This window comes from Phoca vitulina, unplaced genomic scaffold (assembly GCF_004348235.1).
Source record: "Phoca vitulina isolate PV1807 unplaced genomic scaffold, GSC_HSeal_1.0 scaffold22, whole genome shotgun sequence".
Taxonomy (NCBI): Eukaryota; Metazoa; Chordata; class Mammalia; order Carnivora; family Phocidae; genus Phoca; species Phoca vitulina.
The window spans coordinates 44,309,362-44,314,701 of NW_022589725.1; positions in this window are offsets into that span (position 1 = coordinate 44,309,362).

Below are 5,340 nucleotides of genomic sequence, written 5' to 3' on the forward strand. Positions count from 1 at the left end.
GAGAGGAGACGAAATCCAGGTCTCCTACTCCTCCGCCATCTTGCTCCGCCCCCTAATTGAAATCCCCATGCCATCCTTCTTAAAACACCTTTTTCCTTGGGGCACTTGGGTGGTTGAGCGTGGGACTCTTGATTTCGGCTTGGGTCATGGGATCGAGCCCTGCATTGGGCTCTGCACTGGGTGTGGAGCCTTCTTGGGATTCTCTCTCTCTCTCGCTCTTCTTCTGCCTCCCACCCACACACACACCCCTGCTTGCACTCTCTCTCTTTCTCTCTCAAAAAACAAAAAGAAAACAAAACAAAACAAGCACAACTCCCTTTTCCTTTTCTTTTGGGTTCCATGGCACCAGTTTGTCTTACATTTCTTGCCATTCCGCCTTTGCTTTCACTGCCTCCTCCTCTGTGTTGTAAATGATTCATTTTATGCATTTGATTTGGTTTTACATTGGTTCTCTACTATTCAGGATTTACACGTTTTTCTAGATGATTTTATCTCTGGTTTTCCAATAGCTTCCCCACCTCATTTACAAATATATCATGTCTATGCCAAAATTTAACATATCTTTTTTTATCCCAGAGAAAAATATACCCTCCATTTGTTTAAGATTGAGCCTTTCATAATTCCCCCCAACCACCTCCTCTTATCCTATTATGTCCTCTTCTATAATTTTATCTCCCAGCTCCTTCACTTCAGCTTCTCTCTCTTTCTTTCTCACACACACACAGTTTACGACTATATATATATAGACACAATTATATATATGTATATATACTATAATATATATAATTATATATACATATATACACAATATACAATTATATATATAATTATATATACATATATACAATTATATATACATATACATACAATATACAATTATATATATACAATTATATATACATATACATTTCAATTATATATATATAATAGAAAAAACTGAAAAACTAATTTTTCCATGCTTCTCTTCCACCAGTCTTTTAACTATTTTTCTCACACTTTCCAACATTAGTCACCATTCAACAGAGATAAATGTTAAAAGTTAGAGCCCTGAAAGAAAATTTTTCTGAAAATCATTACAAGCAATGGAAAATAAGGAGTTACAACCCAAAATATCTTGCAACTATAACTACAGAGCTCACTGCAGTGATTACTATAATGTGCAGTGTGGCAGAGTTACAGTTGCCATGGGAACCATAAATTTGATTTTCTGTGGTTTTGTGCGTACACAATTTCAACTATAATACTGCCTTCATATATTGTCTTTTTCATCTGTTGTACATGTACTTGGGTCCAAAGTAGGTCACCCAAACTAAAGACAGAAATGTTGGTCACTTTCTTCAAAGATCTCTGTAATATATCAGCAGTATCAGAGTTAATTCAAAAAATGCATATATAAAAAATGATTTTTGATCTGACTTCAAACATAATAGATTGATATCTTCCAAGCCAGCTTACACAATTCCTTGGAATAAAAATTCCCTCTATATTTTCAGCTTTTGATCTATTCACTTCTAAAATGTTTATGTGAGTTGGTGCTATTTGTGTGGTTAACAGGTGAAGTAGTCTTATCAATGTGTTGTTGATTATCTTTTGTTTTCTGATAATTGCTTTATATGCTATTTCTGAGTAGATTATCTCTTGGCTTCAGTCTTTTAATAGAATGAAACTCATCTCATCACCTGAAATGGAATGCTTTAACTAATACCCATGATACAGTGTTCTTTTCTATTTATATGAGCTCTTTGAAACACTGGGAACTCATATCACTATGACTTTAATGAAGAGAAAGTTTGAATTGCTGTGGATATAAAGTTCTGGTAGACTCTAGACTTAGCCTTTACTCCCTGTTACCAGTCTGCCTTGACATAGTAGGAAACGTTAGCTTCCTCATTAACTACAGAAGCACACACAATGTTCCAAATTTATATGGCTACAGTGAATCAGAGGATTGTTTTCATCTCTTTTTCCCTTGAGAGAGGTCAACAAGAATTTCACCTACCACTGATTTGTCATGGCTAACAGCAACAGCTTGTGTTATTTAGCTGTTGTTTCCACATCCTGTATTATGGGTAAGGAATGTTCATAATCATTTGCTCAATAAACTCGGACACTATATTGTTTTACCTTGGAGACTTTACATTGTCACAGTTTTCTCATTTCTTTAGTGTAGGTAGACAAATTCTAAATTCTACCACTCTCAACAGAGCTCTGGAGTTTTTGATTAAAACTCTTCTTGACTTCAAGCATTTTTAAAATAATTGTTGGAATAAAAACATATAAAAGAATATGATAGTTATATTGGTGCTGGTTTCAATAAGATGTATTGTGATGTATTGCACTAGCTATGAGTAAATTAAAACTTCAAAGACAAGATGGCATATTTAACAAACTCAGTCATTTGTAATGATGAGGTGGTGACTCATCACAAACTAGTTAAAGACAAAGGCGACATTCATTGCATAAACACTTCTACAGGCAGATTCTATGGTGTCAATTGTTTCCTGCATATGTGTAATTCACCTGAATAATTTTCAGAAGCCTAAGTACTCTGAATTATTCAATGTAAGACAAAGGACTGAGGAAAGAAGACAGGATAAATTTAAAAAATATATTACTATATCAATTAACTAGATAATTCAGGAAACATCTATTGATAAGCTTTTAGAGAACTTGGCACCATATGAGTAGCAAGTATCCCCAGTGCTTAATTTGGGGTATGCCTGGTGAAATCATAACTTGTAGAGAGATGTGTGGATTGGCTTTGATAAATGACCTTGCTTAAATTCATTCTAAATGGAAGCAAAACATTACATGAAAGAAAAACCTACATGTTGGATGAGACTCATTCCACTGAAACACATAGAAATCCTAAATAAAATATAATAACAATAATAAAAAAAACCCTATATATCAACTGCTCATTTGATTCTCACAAAAAGCCTGTGATGAAAATAGCAGTGAAATATCACTACATTCCTATTAGAATAGCTAAAACCCAAAAAGCTCAAAATACCGATTGTTAGAGAGGATGTGGAACAACAGGAACTGTTTTATTGCTGGTAGGAATGCAATATGATACACTCTCTTTGGAAGACAGTTTCTTATAATGCTAAACAAGGTATAACTATATGACCCAACAATTGTGCTCCAAGGTATTTAACCAATTGATTTTTTTAAATTTAATTTAATTTAATTATGTTATGTTAGTCACCATACATCATTAGTTTTTGATGTAGTGATCCATGATTCATTGTTTTTGTATAGCACCCAGTGCTCCATGTAGTACGTGCCCTCCTTAATACCCATCACCGGCTAACCCACCCCCCACCCCCCTCCCCTCTAAAACCCTGTTTGTTTCTCAGAGTCCATAGTCTCTCATGGTTCCTCTCCCCCTCTGATTCCCCCCTTCATTTTTCCCTTCCTTCTCCTAATGTCCTCCATGCTATTCCTTGTGTTCCATAAATAAGTGAACCCATATAATTGACTTTCTCTGCTTGACTTATTTCACTTAGCATAATCTCCTCCAGTCCCATCCATGTTGATGTAAAAGTTGGGTATTCATCCTTTCTGATAGCTGAGTAATATTCCATTGTATATATGGACCACACCTTCTTTATCCATTCATCTGTTGAAGGGAATCTCGGCTCTTTCCACAGTTTGGCTATTGTGAACATTGCTGCTATGAACACTGGGGTGCATGTGGCCCTTCTTTTCACTACATCTGTGTCTTTGGGGTAAATACCCAGGAGTGCAATTGCTGGGTCATAGGGTATCTCTAGTTTTAATTTTTTGAGGCACCTCCACACTATTTTCCAAAGTGACTGTACCAACTTGCATTCCCACCAACAGTATAAGAGGGTTGTCCTTTCTCCACAACCTCTCCAACATTTGTTGTTTCTTACCCTGTCAATTTTTGCCATTCTAACTGGTATAAGGTGGTATCTCAATGTGATTTTGATTTGAATTTCCCTGATGACTAATGATGAGAAAATTTTTTCATGTGTCTGTTAGCCATTTGTATGTCTTTGGAGAAGTGTCTGTTCATGTCTTCTGCCCATTTTTTCGCTTGATTATTTGTTTTTTGGGTGTTGAGTTTGAGAAGTTCTTTATAGATCTTGGAAATCAGCCCTTTGTCTGTAGTATCATTTGCAAATATCTTCTCCCATTCTGTGGGTTGCCTCTTTGTTTTGTTGACTGTTTCCTTTGCTATGCAGAAGCTTTTTATCCTGATGAAGTCCCAAAAGTTCATTTCTGCTTTTGTTTCACTTGCCTTTGGAGATGTATCAAGAAAGAAGTTGCTGTGACCGATGTCGAAGAGGTAACTGCCTATGTTCTTCTCTAGGATTTTGATGCGTTCCTGTCTCACATTGAGGTCTTTCATCCATTTTGAGTTTATCTTTGTGTATGGTGTTAGAGAATGGTTGAGTTTCATTCTTCTGCATGTGGCTATCCAATGTTCCCGGCACCATTTATTGAAGAGACTGTCTTTTTTCCATTGCATATTTTTTCCTGCTTTGTCAAAGATTATTTGACCATAGAGTTGAGGGTCCATATCTGGGCTCTCTATTCTGTTCCTTTGGTCTATATGTCTGTTTGCCAGTACCATGCTGTGTTGGTGATCACTGCTTTGTAATATAGCTTGAAATCAGGCAACGTGATGCCCCCAACTTTGTTTTTTCTTTTTCAACATTCCCTTGGCGATTCAGGGTATTTTCTGATTCCATACAAATTTTAGGATTGTTTGTTCCAGCACTTTGAAAAATGTCATTGGAATTTTGATCGGGATGGCATTGAAGGTATAGATTGCTCCGGGTAGCATAGACATTTTAACAATGTTTATTCTTCTGATCCATGAGCATGGAATATTTTCCCATCTTTTTGTGTCTTCTTCAATTTCTTTCATGAGTGTTCTGTAGTTCCTAGAGTATAGATCCTTTACCTCTCTGGTTAGGTTTATTCCGAGGTATCTTATAGTTTTTGGTGCTATTGTAAATGGAATCAGTTCTATAGTTTCTATCTCTTCGGTTGCATTGTTAGTGTATAAGAAAGCAACTGATTTCTGTGCATTGATTTTGTATCCTGCCACATTACTGAATTGCTGTATGAGTTCTAGTAATTTAGGGGTGGAGTCTTTTGGATTTTCCACATAAAGTATCATGTCATCTGCGAAAAGAGATTTTGACTTCTTCTTTGCCAAATTGAATACCTGTTATTTCTTTTTCTTGTCTGCTGTTGCTAGGACTTCTAGTATTATGTTGAAGAATAGTGGCGAGAGTGGGCATCCTTGTCATGTTCCTGATCTTAAGGGAAAGGCTCTCAGCTTTTCCCCATTGAGGATGA